The sequence below is a fragment of the Prionailurus bengalensis genome, chromosome B4 (genome assembly GCF_016509475.1).
Source record: "Prionailurus bengalensis isolate Pbe53 chromosome B4, Fcat_Pben_1.1_paternal_pri, whole genome shotgun sequence".
Lineage (NCBI taxonomy): Eukaryota > Metazoa > Chordata > Mammalia > Carnivora > Felidae > Prionailurus > Prionailurus bengalensis.
Window position 1 is genome coordinate 128131973 of NC_057358.1, and position 20595 is coordinate 128152567.

At 45.9% G+C, this 20595-nt stretch overlaps 1 protein-coding gene across 4 annotated transcripts in view; it reads right to left on the reverse strand.

Moving 5' to 3' along the window:
- The window catches only part of LARGE1 (LARGE xylosyl- and glucuronyltransferase 1), a 542381-nt gene that overhangs the window by 96351 nt on the left and 425435 nt on the right, over nt 1-20595 (reverse strand). The window lies entirely within an intron of this gene.

Below are 20595 nucleotides of genomic sequence, written 5' to 3' on the forward strand. Positions count from 1 at the left end.
CCTGCTAAGCCAGCCAATCGGTTATATTTTGTTATGGCATATCCTGAGAAACTAACACACATTTCCTGGCCCAGGGGTGGCAACAGCTTGTGGCTTCTGCTCATCTCTGGTGCCTCAGCATCCTTGCTGATATCTTCAGTGCTGCCCATTCACCTCATACATAGTCCCTTCATTACAACACCTTATGTCTGATGACATCCTATTACATGTATATTATAATCATTTCATCCCCTGGACTGTTTCAAGAACTTTGGATGATTATATTCAGCTGGAAAATAAGGAAACTGAGGCTGAGAAAAGTCACACAGCTAGTGGGTGGTAAAGTTGTGATTTCAACCGAGGTCTTTCTAACTCTAAGGGCACAGGATGCTGGCTCTGGGAGACCTGTGGCAGGTGGAATGAAAGAGCCATCTTGCAGAATTAGAGGCCCATGGAGTGGGTAGGACCCTTGGACAACATCTAGGGCAATCTCTTCATTTTATAGATGAGGAAAGCGAGACTCCGAAGACTGAACTCAGTAAAGTGAGGAAGCTCAGGACGCTCATTCATATAAGTGGCTAAATTAGGGCTTGAGTGTCAGTCTCTTGACTCCAGCTTTGGTATGTTCTGTTGCTTCCCTGACTGGCACCTCATAAGCCCCCAGCCTGGACTATCTGAGGACTCCAGCGTAGGTGTGAAGAGTAAGGGTTCCAGCAACAATCCACATGCTTGCTCTATGCTTATTAGCTACGTGACCCGGGGCAAGTAGAGTGACTTAATTACTGCTCTATGGGTCAGTGTACTCTTCTGTAAAATGGGTATTCATAACTCCTAGGATTGTTAGGAGGATTAAATAGGGCAAAATAAAACAGTCAGCACAGCAACTAACACACAGGGTAGCCTTCATTAAATAATGAGCTATCGTTATTACCCAGGGTAGACTTTAAAACTCAAACCAAGTTCTTCCTACTGATGTGTAGGCACTGAATTTATTGCTCAGAAGCCAAATGATAATAAATAATGGCACTGATAACTAACAAGGATGGCAGAGCCCACTAATAGGCCCCCTGTAGGCCCCAGGCACTGTGCTACGCATGTCCATGACCACTACTCCTTATAACATCCCAGGGAAGTTGGAAGTAACGGAGAAGCTAATACGGAAGAGCCCAGATTCAAACCTAGTTTCATCTAGTTAGCAAAGCCATGCATTTCCCAGGCTCAATGTCGATGAGATGAAGCCGGACAAGCTTAGTAAGCAAACTGGCTGTGAAAAAGTCCCACACAACCCTGTCTACACAGATGTGACTTTAACATCCACAGCCATTGTGCATGCTTTGTGCCACAAACTGTGAGCTCCCAGAGGGTAGCATGTGTCTCACCAACTGCACCCCAGGTTCAAACAGTCCATGACACACGGCAGATCTGCTCAAGACAAATATGGTGACCTACCCGTGGTGTTGCACTGAATTCTGGACAGTTGCATTTCAACCAGCACAGTGCCTAGAGCCACAGGAGGGACCACATGTGGTCCCTTGGTTAAAGTGAATCCCTGTTACACTAAAGCTGAATTTAAGCGAATGTTTTTACAGGAGGAGTAGGCAGTTCTGTCTCCGTATTTCCTAGCACATCCACACTTCTAGAGAAGGCTTTGGGTTTGGCCAGATGCTGTAGGGTAGCACCGTAAAGACTTGAGGGTCTGAGACACAGGTTAATTCTGGATCGGTTCATTACTTGTTTTCCAAACAACCTGGGGCACACTGGCTAATTTCTGTAAACCTTCTCTTTCTTGGTCTGTAAAATGGTTATGGCGATAATTATATTTATTTTTTCACTCAACTGATATCTGCTGAGAGTCTGTGTACCAGAACCCATTCTGAAAACAAGCCATTGTCCTCATGGAGCCTATATGCTGATAGAAGAGGAAACACAATAAACAAGTAAGCAGGTTGAGGATAAAAGTGTGTTCTCTGATGATAACAATAAAGCAGGATGGGAGATAAGGAGCAGTTGGGCGGGGAACCTGTTGAAATCTTGAATGGATGGTCAGCAAAGGCTTCTCTTCAGAAGGTGATATTTAAGCAAAGACCTGCATGAGGCCAGGGAGCATGGGATGCTGACGTGGGGGGAGGAAATCAGGCTGAAGGAGCTACAGGTGCAAAGGCCCTGGGCGAGCTGATCTATTGCAGGAACAGCAAGGAGTGCCTGCCTCCTGGGCTGCTGTGAAAGTTAAACAAGATAATAATCCATTTGAAATACCACATTCATAACAAGTGCTCAATAAATGTTAGCCAGGACTATTAGCATTATTCCTGTGGGCACACAAAGGCCCATATCTACTGGAAAGCGACTCCAGCAGGCAGAAGGCCATGGTAACCCTTCGGGGTGTGAGCCTGTGCTAATGAATGAGCCTACTGCTCTTTGCCAGCCTGATCTGGGCAAACCCACAGGCTGTCCTGTTCACGAGAGAGGATTTCGTATAAATTGGATTAGTGGGGTGCACGTTGAATGCTGGGCAGAAAGAAGGGAGAACTTAATCCAGCTTTGTTGTGGTGTCAATCATTGAAAAAGCAGGCGCAAAATTACCCTGGTCCGAGCTTTCAGGCAAGAATGATAAATGTCCTTCCCTTGATAACGTTTCCAGCGTTCAATAAAACAGAAAGAAGGAAGGAGTGGGGATCGGTGGAGCCAAACGGCATTATCCTTCCAAGGATCTATTTAATGCAGGGTGAAATTTCTCCCCGGAAATGAATTTCTGCTTCTGTTAAGTGGGGGGAGGGGAAGTGTGGTGCAAGCTGTACCTGGGAGCAATTATCTGGGGTGATTCTTAGTAATCAAGATAATCAAAGAGGACACAAGAGCAGGAGCTCTGTGTTGGTAGGGTGGGGATCAGCGTTCGTTTGGCTTTTAAGAGCATATAGTCATCCAAAGCTACGCTTTAATGGACACTGAAATTTGAATTTCATCTAATTTTTATGTGCCACAAAATGTACTTGTCTTTTTTCATCATTTAAAAATGTAAAAAACCATTCCTAGCTTGAGACACACCAAAACAGGTGGTGGCTAGATCAGGCATGCATCAATCCCTGCTGTAAACAGTTGAACGTTAGGAAGAGGTTGAACATTAGGAACAGTTGAACATTAGTCTATTTAGACTGAGACAAAGAAAATAAATGTTCCCTCAGTATATTTATTTGCCTGGGCACTCCAATTCGATCTTGGGTTTGCTGAAAGCAAGGGCTATGTTTTCTACTTCTTTTGTTGTCTCCGTTGAGCATAACTAAAGATGAGCTTGTCTGCACTGTGCCGGGCACACGGTCCATGCTGGATACATGTGGGCCCAATAAGCAAAGCTTGCCTCTGTGCAATAGCACTGTCAGCTAAGAGACGGGTGATTTCTCTTGGATAATTGTCTGAGCTAAGATTGCCTTCACTTCGAGGAGTCCCTGAGGGCCCTGCTAACCAATTCAGGATATTCCATGCTATTCTGATTCAAATACATCTGACCTGCTGTGGGGAAATGTCAAATATGGTCTAAAAGGACATCTGGCAACTGAGGGCTCAGGAGGACACAGTGCGGGGGGGTGGGGGTGGGGGGATGCTTAAACATAAAGGTGGACGACAGGAACAGCTTTCAAGGAAAGGGAAGACAGCGAGGCTAGTCTCTCTGATGTCACTGGCATTTTTGCCGGGTTCTGTCAGTTCCAGGGAAAGTACAGGATAATGGGTCATAATCTGGGCAACAATGGGGGTGCAAATAAACCACTGGAGGTGCGTCCTTGCACCTCCCTGTAGCCCAAGACTTTCTTCATCTGGGCACTGATACATTACAACCTTTTATAATTGTTTCTGGGTCTGTAACATTTAACTTAACATTATTGAAGAATAACCAACACATAGAATTGTATATATTTAAGGCGTATGATGTGATGATTTGATATACCTGTGCATTGTAAAATGATTACGAAGATCAAGATAATTAGCACATCCATCACCTCGCATAGTTAACAAAGGCAACTCTCCAAAGGAATTGAAATTAGGATCTTGAAGAGATGTCTGCACACCTATGTTCACTGTAGCAGTAAATAGTCAAGATAGGGAAATAAACAAAATGCCCTTTGATGGTAAATGGGTAAAGAAAATGTGGTGTTACACACACACACACACACACACACACACACACACACCAACCAGGAATATAATTCAGCTATACAAAAGAAGGAAATCCTGCCATTTGTGACAACATGGACGAATCTGCAATGCCTCTATCCTGGGTCTTCCTGACAGCAGTCTGAGGCCAGGATTCTGGTTTCACTCAAGTATGCCCAGAGGCTAACACGGGGTCTGATATTACACAAAGCTAATACTCAAAATGTCTTTGCTGAATGAATGTACACAAAATCAAACAGCTATCGAGTCCCAGAGTCTGGTGACGGTTATAGAAACAAGGTGAAGATAGAGAAGGTCCAAAGAAAGCTGTGGAAGGCACACAGGGGTACCTATAACTACTTTATAATGTAGTTTTGGGAAAGATTAGGGGGCAGGCCTATCGAGTAGAAAGGAAACACCTCAGGGGTGCCTGGGTGGCTTCTGACTCTTGATTTCGGCTCAGGTAATGATCTCACGATTCAGGGGACCAAGCCCTGCGTTGGGCTCTGCGTTGACAGCACAGAGCCTGCTTGGGATTCTTTTTCTCCCTCTCTCTCAAAAATAAACAAATAGAAAGAAAGAAAGAAAGAAAGAAAGAAAGAAAGAAAGAAAGAAAGAAAGAAAGAAAGAAAGAAAGAAAGAAGGAAAGAAAGAAAGAAGGAAAGAAGGAAGGAAGGGAAGAAAGAAAGAAAGAAAGAAAGAAAGAAAGAAAGAAAGAAAGAAAGAAAACAAGGGAACACATGTTTGATTTTAGAGAAACTAGAGTTGGAGGTTCTAACCGGTTTGAGGTGAGCCCTGGACAGTAGGGTTTTTAAGATCTCCCTAGGGGATGCCAGTGCACAGCCATGACTGTGAAGCACTCTTCTAAAGGAAAGTTTTGAATACCTGTGCAAACCGGACAAAAGATATACTGAGAGTTAGATGAGATAAAGCATAAAGTGCACTTAGCACAGGACTCAGCAGAGTAAATGCTCTGTGAGTGTTAGCAGGTGATACTAACATAATGCCTGGCCCTCAATGCGTGGATGGCACAAGGTTGTAAGACTGCAGCTGCCTAGCCCTGTGTATTGGGGAAGGGGCTGGGTAATCCTCCCTGGGGTAAATGCTCTCTCAATCTCAAGCACTGAAGGCCAGAGAAAAGACTGGGAAGTAGGCGCAAGCACAGGGCTGTTTACTGGCTCTGCTAACTTCTGGAGCCCATCAGCCCCTCTGTACCTCCTCCACCAACGCCTCTGATTACGTGAGCCAGTGCACATGAAAGCATGAGTCGACTCTAAGAGATGGGTACTGTGCACTGGAGAGGCCTCAAGGAAATCAGATGCCTCCCACATAAACATGTCTTCAAGGAAACAGTGCACTGAATGAATGCCAGATTATTTTCTTTATGGCAGGAAGATTTAGGATCATATCCTCCCTTCTTCTGCAGACTGAACCACCCAGGTGTCTGGGTCAGGAAGAGCTGACCTGTGGACCAGCAGAGTAGGGCAGAAACATTTTCAGGAAATGACCACCCCTTGCGTCCACCGATTAGGCCTGGTCAATATGCTTGGTCCAGGTGTGGCAGTGCCAGAACCAGGCAGAGCTCCCCACAGGAAGGAAAGGGCTCTGCTTGAGTTGGCCGCTGCTTTGTGATTCATGGCTTCCAAAGCCTGGCTGGACCTCTCAGTCAGAGACTGTCTGCCTGGACTGGAAAAGGCTGAAATTGGGTTTGTATTTGGTGGCTCAGGCTGGTGTAAGAGAACACCTCGGACTGGGTGGCTTCAGCAACGGGCATTTCTTTTCTCACAGTTCTGAAGGCTGGAAATCCAAGATCCAGGCAGGGTTTCTGGCAGGACGGCTTCCTGGTGAGGGCTTTCCTCCTGGCTTGGAGAAGACTACTTTTTCATTGTGTCCCCTCATGGAAGGGGGAGGAGGAGGGAGGGAGGGAGGGAGAGAGTGTGAGTCTCTCTGGTATCTTTTTTTTTTTTTTTTTTGAGAGAGCATGGGTGGAGAGTGAGAGAACCTTAAGCATATTAAGCAGTCTCCACGTCCAGTGTCGAGCCCACCAGTGCCAAACCCGACGTGCGGCTTGATCTCACGACCGTAAGATCATGACCTGAGCCGAAATCGGGAGTTGGACATTTAAGCAAGTGAGCCATCCAGGCGCTCCTGGTGTCTCTTCTTATTAGAACACTAACCCTATCATAAGGGCCCCTCTCTCTTGGCTTTATGTAAACCTAATTCTCTCTCAAAAGCCCCATATCCAAATACCATCACATCAGGGATTAAGGCTTAACCTTATGAATTTGGGGAGGAGGCACATTCAGTCCACAGCAAATTCCTATTAAGTAGGTACTTGGCAAAATACAGATTCTTCTGCAATATACAGACTGTGTTCCCAGCACCGAAAACAAAACATATACATACACACACACACACATTAGACTTTTTTTAAGTTTACTTTTAAATATTACCTCTTTTCACCTGATCTCCACACATTTAGCATTTTCTAATCTAAAAAAATTTAAAATATCTGTTTTTTAAGATTTAAAAAAATTTGTTAATGTTTATTTTTAGGAGAGAGAGACAGAGACAGAGTGCAAGTGGGGGAGGGGCAGAGAGAGAGGGAGACACAGAATCTGAAGCAGGTTCCAGGCTCTAAGCTGTCATCACAGAGCCCGACACGGGGCTCAAACTCACGAACCATGAGATCATGATCTGAACTGAAGTCAGACGCTTAACCAACAGAGCCACCCAGGTGCTCCCTTTTTAAGATTTTTTAAAAGTTTATTTATTTTTGAGAGAGAAAGAGAAAGTGGTGGAGGGGGAGAGAGAGAATCCCAAGCAGACTCTGCACTGTCAGCACAGAGCCCAATGTGGGGCTTGATCTCATGAACTGTGAGATCATGACCTGAGCTGAGATCAAGAGTTGGATGCTTAACTGACTGAGACCCCCAGGTGCCCCCACAATGTTTGATATAGCAGTACCCCTTCTTAAAATCCATTGTGTATAAATACACATAAGCAAACAAATAAATATAAGGGATGTTTCTGTGTATTATTTGTAAATGGAGGGGGGCAAAGCCTAGCACCTAAAATAGCAATTAATCAGGAAACGAGATCAATTATGGCACATTCATCAAATGGAAAAAGCATGCAACTTTATGTACCAATGTAGAAAGATATCCCAACATCCTATTTTTAAGTAAACAGAGCACATAACTAAAAAGGAGATGCATACGTAAAGAGAAATAATTACACAGGCAGAAGAAGTATTAACCTTGGGGAAGGTGATGCGGAGAGGGGATTTCACGTATTACGGCATCTCGGTTAGATGCTGGCAAATGTTTAACATTTGCATCTGCAGAAAGACAAGCTCTGATTTGTAGTGTTTGCCAATTCCCATGGTGTAAATACTCTCACTGTGGAAGATTTCAAATTACTAACACAGTGTCACTGCTGGAGCTGGGAGGAGACGTGCAGTAGCAAATCACAATACACTACTCCCACCATATAAATCTGGCAGATATAAATAACCTTAAGAACACAGATAGTAGTAAGATGTTTAGGAAGTAATGAGTTTTGAGCATTTATTGCCTGTTTAAAAAATAACTTATTTAATGGTAAGTTTACAGAATTTGATTTTAAATAGTAGTTGTGTTTAACAACCAGATCTCGTATTTCCTGAAAATTTAACCACAGGCTCTCACAAGCCAAGGCTCTAGTACGTCACTGCACTTCTTTACTATTTGTCCTTTACAACAAATGTGGATATGGATTGTTGTCGAAATTTTTTTACATGTAGTTTAAAATTAAAAAAAAAAAAGTGATCCAATTCTTTGGCAGTAATCTAGTGCTCTCACAGCACCTGGCAGAGTCTATAATGGAATTTTAAAGGTCTTTCTGAAAGGCCCATTGTGTGCCAGGTTCTACAGAAAGAGTTTATTGAGTGCCTGCTATGTGCCAGATTTTTTTTTTAAAGTTTATTTTTGAGAGACAGAGTGAGAGTGGAGGGGGGCAGAGAGAGAGGGAGACACAGAATTTGAAACAGGATCCAGGTTCTGGGCTGTCACCACAGAGCCCGACATGGGGCTCGAACCCACGAACTGTGAGATCATGACCTAAGCCGAAGTTGGATGCTTAACCAACTGAGCCACCCAGGTGCCCCCAGAATATGGATTTTTAAACATACACACTATACATACACCTTACAAGATCTCTACTTCTGCCCTGAAATACCCTAAGTAGGTATCAGGATTTGAGACTTTCAGACCCCTGAGAGCCCTCTCAAACATCAAGGCACAGGAAGCCCTGTTTATGAAGATGACCACCATATACCCTGGGGAGAGGGTTTTCTAGCTGCAGAATGAGGAATGGCTGAAGATAAGTGGATAAAACAGGTGTGATCAGGCTGGAGGAGGAAGTGGTGATATGTAATTAACAAAGCGGTGTAGGATTGGTGACAGGCGCTCAGATGTTAAGAAAACACTGATAACCTTGTTCGGCTCTATAGATCTCTATGCTTTTACCTTCTCAGCATTAGGGTGACATTTCAGGGCAGGTAATTATGACAGACTGAATGTGTGCCCCCCAAACTCCTATGTTGAAGCCTAATCCCCACTGTGATGGCATCAGGAAGGGGGGTCTTCGGGAGGTGATCAGGTCAAGACAGCAGGGACCTCATGAATGGGATTAGAGCCCTTATAAGAGGGACCACAGTGAGCTCCTTGCCTTCTCCACCATGTGAGAACACAGGAAAAAGATGGCCATCCATGAACCAGGAAGCAGGGTCCTCAGCAGACACCAAATCTGCTGGCACCTTGATTTTGGACTTCCCCTGTCTATAGAACTGTGACAAATAAATGTGTGTCATTTATAAGCCACTCAGTCTCAGGTATTCTGTTACCAGCAGCCTGAATGGACTAAGACAGCACTGTTGCTTTCAACTCACAGCAGAGAACACCGAGGCTTGGAGAGGCGGCTGGACTACCTTCCGTTCAGGATGCCTAGCAGTTTAAGGACAAACTCAGCAGCAGCCAGTAGCACCCCCTTCTCTAGGTGACAGATGAGGCCATTCTAGCTCACCTGGACAACTGCAGATGAGGCCCAGTGGAGGCCAGTGGACAAGTTTTACTATTGTTCTTGGTTTTCTCTTTATGATTTACTTAGCAAAGAGAGAAGAAAACCGTGAGACTCTGGTCAGAGCTACCCAGGAAAATAGTTCAGGCGAAAAGATCCCAGAATGAGAGAAGTCGCGAAGCAGACTTCTTGCACTTAAGGTCAGATTCTGGAAGCCTTAAATTAAACACACATTCTCTCTCGTGAGGCCATGCCAGGGAAAGGAAGGAAGCAAATGACAGAGAAACTCTTCTAGAACAGGGGCTTTTGCTCAGGAGGGTGGGGGATGAAAAATCTTGCCATGTTTTCAGAATGCTGCAGTTAGGAAAACACTTCAGCAGTTCAGGGTAATTGGAGGCCCCCCCATCAAGTCTGACAAGTGGAGGGGGGCTCTTGCTTGGCTGCCTTGCGAGGGTACTACAGAGAACCCAGAACTGAAGGCAATGTGGTGGGTTACGTGCCCTGGGCCTGCTGATGGGTGCTTTAGCAAAGTGTCTGCACAGGCTGTAACCCCAGTGCTCAGATGAGAACCTGGCTCAGAGACAAGACTTAAATGGAGACCATGAAAAGGGAAGAGAGTGCTGGGTGAGGACAGTTTCTCCCTAGGGCCAAGAGTGAAGCTGTGCATTGTTTAAAAACCTTCCAGCCTGTCCAGTGAAGCTGGATGGGCCCTTTAGCATTCAGACATTGGCCCTACCTAAGTTCCCAGCCTCTTGGCCTACCACTGTGCTCTGTACTGCTATGCTAGGAGTCTTAGCTACCATTTATTGAGTGCTTACTGTTTGCCAGGCATTTTCCATTCACTTACGCTTTCCAGCAATCCTCTGAGTCTGTACCGACACTCCCATTTTACAAGAAAGGCAAAAAAAAAAAAAAAAAAAAAACCCCACAAAACCCCAAAGGTGAAGGGATGTGCCTAAGTGACCACTGTATGGTTGCTGTAAGGCCACTGAAGGAGCCAGAACCTGGGCTTTTCACCACTCCCCACATGCTGGGCACACACTCTACAAGTCACATCTTGGACTAAACTAAAAGCCCAAACCATGGGCTGTTTGGTTTCTGTGCTAAGAAATTCTACATCTCCTAGCCTGGGCAAGGGGCAAAGTTGGGGGGCGGGGGGGCTTGCTGCTCTATTGACCTGGAATGTCCACCCCCACCCTCATCCCCACCTCCAGTCCTCTTGGCAGACACTTCTCAATGCATGCAAGCAGGGACTGTGGGCACACCCCTCCATCACAGCACCCAACTGCATTGTATTTGTCCTTAACTTCCTACTTTAAATCTAACGTGACCATGTGGGGGGAGGGGAAATGGGGGTGCAAGCAGAGACCACACGGGACTTTAATTTCTACTCCTAGTGTAGGGCCTGATGCCAGGCACCTGTGACCTGCTGAGTGCATGCCTATCGAATGGGCACATCCTGTAAGACACAGGGACATAGATGGTTTCCCACCAATGACTTTCCAAGTTGTCTTCCATGTCCAGAAAGGCAGGATTGATGGAAGCTGGAATGCATTTATTCATTCAACAAATATCTGAGAACTTTCCCTGTTCTGGATGGGGACATGGGAGCAAACAAAACAAGATTCTCACCCCTCAAGGACCTTGCTTTCTTGTGGGGAAAGACAGGGATACAAGGCTCCTGTTGCTGCCATAACAAATTACTTTAACAGCTTAAAACCCACACATTCATTATCTTGTAGCTGTGTAGGTCAGAAGCCTAGGGGTGGGGCTGGGTTCTCCACTTAGTCTCACAAGGCCAAAATCAAGGTGTCAGCCAGGCTGGGATCTTAACTGGAGGTTCTAGGGGAGAATCTACCCGCAAACTCATCAGGTTGTTTGCAGAATTCGGTTCCCTGTGGTTGTAGAACTAAGCTCCCCTCTTCCTTGCATGCATTAGCTCCTGAAGGCTAGCTGCTCTCCTTGTCACACACTGTCTACCAGGGTGGCATGAGAACTCTTCCCCACGCTCCCAGTGGGGAGCTTCTCTGGCTCCCCTTCTGTAACATCTGTCCTGTTGTCAGGTGGAAGAAGCTTTCTGCTTTCAAGGGCTCCTGTGATTAGATTTTTGGGCACATCGGATAATCCGGGATAATCTCTCCATTTTAAGGTCTGTAATTACAGCTGCAAAGTCTCTTTTGCCATGTAATGTAACAGAATCACAGATTCCAAAGATTAGGGCACGGGCATTTTTTGGGGGCCCATCTGCCTACAACAGGCAGCAGCTGAATAATAAAAAATGTGTCTTTTATAACACTGATGAAAAGCACAATGAAGCAAAAGAAACCAGGGTGAGGGATGGGGAGTGTTCCCTGGGAGAAGCAGGCCAGGTAAGCCCACCTTGAGGAGAGGCTGTCTGAGCAGAGCACTGAAGGTAGTAATGGAAAGAGCAGTCCAGGCAGAGGGTTCAGGCTTAGGGGTGAGAATGCATTTGGGTGACAGTCAGGAGGCCAGTGTGGCCAAACAGGAATGTGCAGGGAAGAGGAGGGGCCATGTGCCTGGAGAGGTAGCCAGGACCGGCCCAGAATGCCCCCCTTCCAATGATGCTACACTTTGCCACGATTCTCTCTGGGCTAGTGGTGATCTTTACAAACCCTAGACCAAAGCAGGAGAACAGGACCAGATGCAAGGCTCCAATGTGTGTTAACGTGAGTCAGAGCTCCCAGGGCCTGCAGGGCAGAATCTGGGGGCATTCTGAATCTTGCATACTTGGAGACCCTGCTTTGAGCATCACTAGATTTCTAGAGGAGGGCTTGGACCCTGCAGGTAAGGAATGGCCCAGAGATGGGTTAATCCTCCATAGCTTGGTGAAGGTGTGCTTGACACCTGTGGCCAGGGGGTGTGGGTTGTGACCATGAGAGGAATATACACATCCAGGTCTACTCCTGCTGGGGGCCTCTGCTGTGTTGGCTGTTCTCTCTGGAATGCTGTTGCAGAACCCAGCATGGCTGCCAACTTCCTTCCTTTCAGGTCTGATGCTCAAATGCCATCCTCCCAGAGAGCCCTTCCCTAAAGAAATGGCTCTTTCCAGAAGAATCCAATTCCCTTCTATGCTTCTCAGCACATCATATTACATCAGGGTTTCTCAAACTCAGAAGCGTAAACATTTTATGCTGGACATATTTTTATAGGGGACCTTCTGTGTATTGTTGGGTTGGCTGCATCCCTGGCCTCTACCCACTAAATCCCAGAAGTATCTCCCTCACTGTGACAACCAAATACATCTCTGAACAGTGCCAATGTCCCCCAGGAGCCAGATTTCCCCACCAACTCCCACTGATGACCGCTGCTCTGTGCTACTGTCTCCAAAACACTTACCATCTTCCAAAGTTATTAATTTCATTCAACAACAAATACTTACTCAATGCCTAATATATGCCAGGCGTGATTCTAGGGACAGGAGATAAAGCAGGGAAATTAATAGACAGAAATTACTACCCTTGAGGAACTTAAATCCTCCTGGAAAGAGACAGAAAATTAAAAAGAAAATGAGGGAAATTATCGTAGGTCAGATGGCAATTACCACGACCGAGGAGAGTAAGGCAGGGAAAGGCAATGGAGTGAGGCTGCTCTCTGGAGCTGGAGAGGCCCCCCCAGGTTTAAACAGGTGTGTTTGAGGAACGGCAGGGAAGGCAGAGTGGTTGCAGCTGAGTGAGTTCAGGAGCGCCTGACACCAGGGCATCACAGGATACAAGAGGGGGATTGCTTCTCTCCTACAATAAGGGACCTCCCACAAACACAGCTCCTTTTTGCTCTGTCTGCAGCATCCCCTGGGCCTAGAAAGGTACCTGGCAAGTCGCACATGCTGGGTGCGTGAGGATTATGTGTCCAGCGAATGACTGAACACACGGATGGCTGGTGCTGGGGAGGGAGTGCTCAGGCCCAGACCTCTTCAATGGACTAACGATAGGGTGACTATCAAACCATGTTCAAGAGCCACAACTGTTTTCCCTCTATGGGAACCTCATAACATTTTTTTAAAGTTTATTTATTTTGAGAGAGAGTGAACCAACATGAGTGGGGCAGAGAGAGAGGAAGACAGAGAGCTCCAAGCAGGCTCTGCACTGACAGCACAGAGGCTCAATCTCATCAAACTGTGAGATCATGACCTGAGCTGAAATCAAGAGTCAGACGGTAAACCAACTGAGCCACCGAGGAGCCCCGGGGAACCTCAAATATAAAAAGAAAGTACTAATATCTGACACTGACTGATTCAGAGATCGCCCCAAGCACTTTATAAATATTATCTAATTTTGTCCTCAAAGCAACCCTGTGAGGTGAGAATGCTTCAAGTCCTCATATGATAAAGACTATTAGATGCCTGGATATCATGGAGCCAGAACCAGATGGAGCCATGAGTTGAACCCACAACTGTTCATTTCCACAAGTAATACTGTGTTTTAAAAGGAAAACGGAGGGTCACCTCGGTGGCTCAGTCAGTTGAGCAACCAACTCTTGATTTCAGCTCAGGTCATGATCTCCTGGTTCGTGAGACTGAGCCCTGCGTTGGACTCTGTGCTGACAGGTGGAGCCTGCTTGGGATTCTCTCTCACTCTCTCTCTTCCCTTCCCCTGCTTGTGCATTCTTTCTCAAAATAAATAAACTTAAAAAAAGAAGAGGGGCGCCTGGGTGGCGCAGTCGGTTAAGCGTCCGACTTCAGCCAGGTCACGATCTCGCGGTCCGTGAGTTCGAGCCCCGCGTCAGGCTCTGAGCTGATGGCTCGGAGCCTGGAGCCTGTTTCCGATTCTGTGTTTCCCTCTCTCTCTGCCCCTCCCCCGTTCATGCTCTGTCTCTCTCTGTCCCAAAAATGAATGAAAAACGTTGGAAAAAAAAAAAAAGGCAGTAATCTACTATACCATGCTTACCATTTGATTTAAGAAACGTTGAATCCTGGGGCGCCTGGGTGGCGCAGTCGGTTAAGCGTCCGACTTCAGCCAGGTCACGATCTCGTGGTCCGGGAGTTCGAGCCCCGCGTCAGGCTCTGGGCTGATGGCTCAGAGCCTGGAGCCTGTTTCCGATTCTGTGTCTCCCTCTCTCTCTGCCCCTCCCCTGTTCATGCTCTGTCTCTCTCTGTCCCAAAAATAAATAAACGTTGAAAAAAAATTAAAAAAAAAAAAAAAAGAAGAAGAAGAAGAACTAAGGCCAAAGGACATTCTGGTTCAGGAAATGAAGTGAACAAGCTTTGGGTAACTTCACTGAGCCTTAGAAGAAGCGTAAATGCAGAGAAGTAGCTGGCGGCAGTATTGCTACAGAGACTTCTAGATGAGTGAATTTTCCCTCTGAGAGGGGAGCATATTATCTTATTCATTGATGCTAACCTTGAGGGAGATCACAAGCAGGTCACGGCTTTGCACTTGGGTCCATCTGTTGAACAGCTGCAGTGCCTTGAACTCATGGCTCTCCATGGGGGCAATGCCTCTTCTTCCCAGGAAAGGCTACCACAATGAAGACTATTCCTGCATCCCATGGGTCCCCCTGGACATTTGTGTTTAGGCATTCTAACTATCTGAGCCTGAAACTCATACTCCTTACAGAAACAGAACTAAGTGATGTTTTTTTCAATGGTTTTAATAATAGACAATGAATTTGGAAATTGAGGGAGGAGGATACTTCCTGCTAGCTGATAATTTGCCAAGGGATGGTTACCACTTTGGGAAAACATCTCACAGATCACAAACACCACTCGTGGAATCTGGATTGCCAGTACCCCATTGGTGATGTTCAACACTGTCAGCATCACACTGAAGATGGCTCTACCCTGAACACAGGCACAGAAGCATCTGACTATTCCATCAGGTCCTGGTTCCACTGGAGCCAAGCCTGAGCAATTACATGTGAAGTCAATATTATTTTATAGTAAATTAATTTCCTTTTATTTCTTCTGTAAATTATATATCCAGGTCACTATATCGATTTTTTTTTTGAAATTGTATTTGTAGACAGTGTAATATAGGTAACCTTTGAATTTTATTCCAGGATTGTAAAAAAAGCCTTCAAAACATTTGTTACAAAAATGAGGCAAGGCCACTGGCTGAATGAACAGAAGGCATTTTCATTATTTTTGTGGATGACCCTAAGTTGAGGACTAAAATGAAGTCAAATAAAATGAGACAAAGATGGGTCTAAATCAGATAAAACTCAACTAGAGATAAATATAAAGTCTGTGCTTTGGGGTCAATAAATCTAGTATAGAAGTACAGAATGGGGAACCTTTGGCTCAATAGTCACTCATGGAGCTTCTCAGTTGAACTCAAGTTCAATGTGAGCTTGATGTGCAAATGGCAATAAAAGTGTGTACCAGGAGGCTGTCTCTCAAATTTTAGCATGCATCAGAATCACGTAGGGAGCACGCTTCGAAGCACAGTTACTTGGCCTCACCTCCAGAGATTCAGATTCACTTTATGTGGTTTAGAGCCTGAAAGCTGACATTTTTAAGCAGACATTCTAAATGATTCAGAAGAGCGGACAGAAATGTCCAGGTGGAGGCGTGAACCTCTGACAGTTTGATAACATCCAGAACGTATCATTCAGATCAGTGTGTCGCCCTCACAGAGAGAAGTTGGAGCTACCTAAAATGGCCAACCCAACAGGATGGTGGAAGATCTAGAAGCTATCTCACACAGAATTCCTTCCTATGGGAAGGAGGTTTTGGAGAGCTGGCAACTGGCTTCAGACATGCAATGACACCGAAGATGTTGACTAAGAAGGTGCAGTAAGAGCATGTCTACATCCTTACAGTACAGAGATGGATGAGAAAATACAGTACAGAATAGACTAGACATGTCTACTGAGCGAACCATGCTTCGAATGGCAAGCATCTTTCTATGGGCTTATTCTACAAACTCTATTTAAACTCTTCTGTGCCACAAGCTTGGGATACAGAACTCAAAAAGTCATAATCCCTGTCCCCAGAATTAGGTAGAAGTAGTTTTTTTCCAAACTTCTTTCCATAGCCCTAGGATCAAGTAAGAGTGGAAAATCCGCTGGGCTGAAAAGCCTCCCTTACTTTTGACTTTCCAGGATCTCGAATATACCAATACTCAATTTGAATCTCTAAGGGAAGGATCTAGTGTACAGATTTCTCAACCTTATCTGTCCATAGTTTCTAAAGATGTATCAACATCTCCTGCAATGCCTTCTGGAATTAGTCTAGAAAATGCTGGTTGAGGTTTATTGCGAGATCAGCATTCAACTCTGAATCTCAATCATCTAGGGGCTCAAGTCACCCTAAGTCTCTGTGGATATGCAAACTTTCCTCCACTAAACCACAGTCTTCTTAAAGGAAAGTTCTTGGTAGCACTCATTTTTTTTTTGTTTACAAATCTTTTTCTACCCTGAATATAGACATTCAGTAGCATGTGTTGAATGAACTACATTTAAAGCTAGTTTCTCTGAAAGCAATTATTGCAGACAAATCACCCAATGCTAATATTCCTTCAGAGCATAAACAGTTCTTAGTTCTTGAGCCAAGAGACAAGGAGGGCTCTGAGAAATGAAAGGACTTGCCTTGGGCTGCAGAAGACTGGAGGTCAGGGGCAGAGCAAAGGGTCAGCGGACATCCCACGCTCTGGGCGGCCCTCGAAAGCTAATTGTTTAGCAGTTCTTTGGCAAGCGGTCAAACATTGGCTCCTTTTGAATCCCTGCCCTGGAATCACCGTGGCACCTGGCTTTGCCAGGCCTCCACCTTCCACTTGTACCTCTTATTGTGCTCTAGCCTCAGAGCTGAGTCCACCCTTGAATGTCCCCATTCGATTGTTCTGTGGATAAGGATTCCTAGAGAAATTCCTCCTCCCTCCCTGGAGAGCCAGGTCTCCATCTGCCTGTCTCTGGCCTACTTTGGAGACTGAAAGGAATTGGGATACATTTTATTTTTAAATTGTTTCTTAAAGCACATCCTCTGGTTAACAACCTCGTCTCGGGGAGGACGCACCTTGTCCTGGAGTAACCTTTGGGATCGTCCACAAACAAACCTCTCTGTCAAGCATCTCCTTTCTACCAGCCTGACTTCCCTCACCTCATTCTCCGGTCACCTGCTACTTGTAGCTTTCCTTCTCCTTCTCTTCTTTGCTGGTGTTTGTTTTTAAGATATTCGCCGTCAGCGTAGGAACTGAAGTGGGCTGAATCTTAATGAGCCTGTCATAATCTTATTTAAGGAAAGAAAAAAAAAAAAAGTCCTGCAGACAGCTGAATGCTGGGTGAATGACAGCTTCCCGCACCTAGATGATGAATGGACAGAGTGGTCGGGAATGAACCCATCTCGATGCAAGGATGTGGGAGGTGCCCTTTAATTCCACCCGAGTGCTCATGGCAAAGGCACTGTGCTGGGGTCGGCCTGGTCGTCCACAGCTGCTGTGGCTCAGCAGTTCTCTGAAGATGGAATTAAGTTGTAAACAGCTCTGGTAAGAAGGGAGGGGAGGATGTGGGAGATGGCGAACAGATCTGCTCTAATCGTTTAGGCCCTGTGGGCTTTGTGCAAGCAGACTGGGAAGGAGAAACAAAAGGAAGGAGGAAGCTGGCTGGCTATTTTCAGGGGAATGTCTACCGCACAAGACAATTCTAGGAATTAATGAAGATAGTGCATAGTAAAGTGTCTGGTCTGATGCCTGGTGAATGCAGCTGAACTTGATAAATGTGGACAAATCTAAATGACTGGAAAACAGTTACTCAGCTAGGCTGTGGTCCGGAGGAGATATAAAAACTACAACCGACTCCTAATGCATTTCGGTTCACCAGGCCCTTGTAGCTACACTACCGCAACAGAGCCTCACAATGGGTTCTGGGTGGGCTTATCCATTCTCCGTTCCCAGAAACAAACCCAAGGCTCAGAGAGCTTGAGTAGCTTTCCAAAAGGAACCATGTTGGAAAGAGATAAAGTTATCTCTTGAAGACAGATTTTCAACTCAAACAGCCTATGCTTCCCCCCCACCCCCGAGGAGTTTTAAAGTAAAACACAGTTAGGAAGCTGGTCTATGAAGTAAAATCATCTCTTTTTCTAAAATGATATGAAAAGGTAACTTTTTCCAGATAGTAGAGAAACAGGAGAAAAAGTGCTAGGTGGCTGCACTGTATTTAGGGAAGAGTGAAAATCTCAGGTTGTTTTTCTGACCTGAGAGGGCTTTGAAGACCTTAACAAACATCACATAACCACCAGTTTAAAAGCAGAGGACGGGTTCCATTCCCCCATAGGACAAGTGACAGAAAATCCAAGGGAGCACAAACTAAGATTTACTGAGCACTTGTTTTGTGCGAGACACCGGGCTAGGCTTTTGAACTAGTTACCTTGTTAATCCCCCCATACTAGGTACTATGATCCTATTTTACAGGGGAAAGAATTAATTAAATTTCAGGGAGGTGAACTAACTTGGCCAAGCCTACATGGGCACTTAGTGGCTGAATCACGACTCCAACATGGATCTGCCAGAGTTTGCCAAGACAAAGCAGAAGTCTCAAGGTGGGGCTTTGTTGGAGATACGCCTTTTGGAGGCCTGCTTTCCGTTAGGATTTAGGGCAGCGGGCTCCCTCCCAGCAGAGTCCTCAATTTCCACGAGAATCTAAGTGCTTCATGACTCATCCACTGATGTGTGGTACAATTCCTAGTCTTAAAATAACAAATCCCCATCATGAAAGCCAATGCATTCTGATGTCGCATAAATCCTTTTATAATGATCACTCGGTGTCACTGGCTTATTTAAATGGACACATCACTTCTAACAGGGTTTTCCTCATCTGCTCTGCCCTTTAAGCAGCAGCAAGTGGGATAGTAACTCACTTCCTTGGCATATCAAGGAGGAGCTGGAGGTGGTTTAGAGACTTGTATGTCTCCTGACCTCACACTGAGGCAAACTGGGAGAGGCAGGACGGGACGTGTCATTTTTGTCATAATAAATTCCCCAGTGTGCCACATTCTTCTCCTCCCTGCAAACCCAGATTGATGACCTGTGGTTTTTGTTTGACACAGATAACCACGACCCTGATGCTGTGTCCTCGAGACCACTGCAGTATATATCTCTGTGTGACACTGCCTATTATTCTGTGTTGTGGAAGACAGATACCAGGGTTTACCTGAAATCTCCCTTATCCCACCCAACAGACATGGGTGTCTCGGGCTTCCTGAGAGCCTGGAGTGAATGTACTGGAATTCAGGCTTTTACAAAATATCAACATCAGATGATAATTCGTTTACCAAAGGAAAGAACGGGACGGGGTGGGAGGAAGGCATATGATTGGCCCCACAGTGGGTTCCTAAAGGGTCTAGCCTCAAATACACTGGGAAAGCCCTCTGGGAAGGTTTGCTTGGAGAAGAAACAGAGTGCCACATTTCAGAGCAGACTCTTCTGCTCCAGAAACTTCCTGGAGGCTTATGAGGCAAAATTCTAGGCTCGTCTCCAGATGGCTGAAAGACAAGAGTCCAGAATTCCACAATGTATAGTATTCTTGATCTTGAAGCCAGTGAAGTTCAACCTAGGAAGGTCAGTAGTTAACAAGGCAGCCTCCTTAATGCTCAGACTAGAGCCTCAACCCCTCTCAGTGTGAGTTTCCTGGGTATAAAATAGAGATAAGAATAGTGCCTACCTGGTGGGGTTAGTGTAAGGATTGAATCAGAGTAACTTCTAGAAAGCAGCCAGTACATACTCAGCTGGTATGCCGAGACCAGAGATGTTGCCTTAGCCATTATGAAAATACTTCTACACCAGCTGAGGGAGAGCTGGTGCTCAGAGCCCTTCTGCCTCCCTCCCCCAGCCTGGCCCCTCTCAGGGATTCCTCAGACATCCTCACCATCCAGCAACTCAAGGGTTAATGCCCAGTGCAGCAAGGGAGCCTCCAGGAGGTGTGTGAAAGGCCTATTAAAATTCCTTAGCTGCAACCTTCAAAGAAGGCTGTAATGCCTGGAAGGTATCACAGGAAAAAATTGCATAGAGGGAGGCATGCCTGGATGTTCTGCCAAATGTCAGCTAAGGACAGCCCCGGCCCCCATCTCAAAGGACAGCCTTTACAGGACTCCCTAACTGGCACCTCTGGACATGGACTCTGACACTTCCTTTCCTTGTCCTCCTCCAGCTTTGACCCCATCTCTGAACTCTCACCTCTGGAAGCTTGACTGTCATCCATTTTTCTTTGGCCTCCGGGGCCCCTGCATTCACACCTGACCCTCAGCTCTCAGAGTTGACTTTTAGCCCCCAGGACCTTTTAGGTGGTGCCATCCCCTGACACCCACCCCACCCCAGTCCAGCTGGTCTCAGATGCCAGGTCCCAGTCCTTCTGGGCCTCACCAAACCTACTGCCCCCTGAGCTCCAAGTTTTGATCCTGACACAGGCCACACATCTACATCCTTCAAGAGCAAGGTTCCAAAGCGGTGGCAATAGAAGATAAAG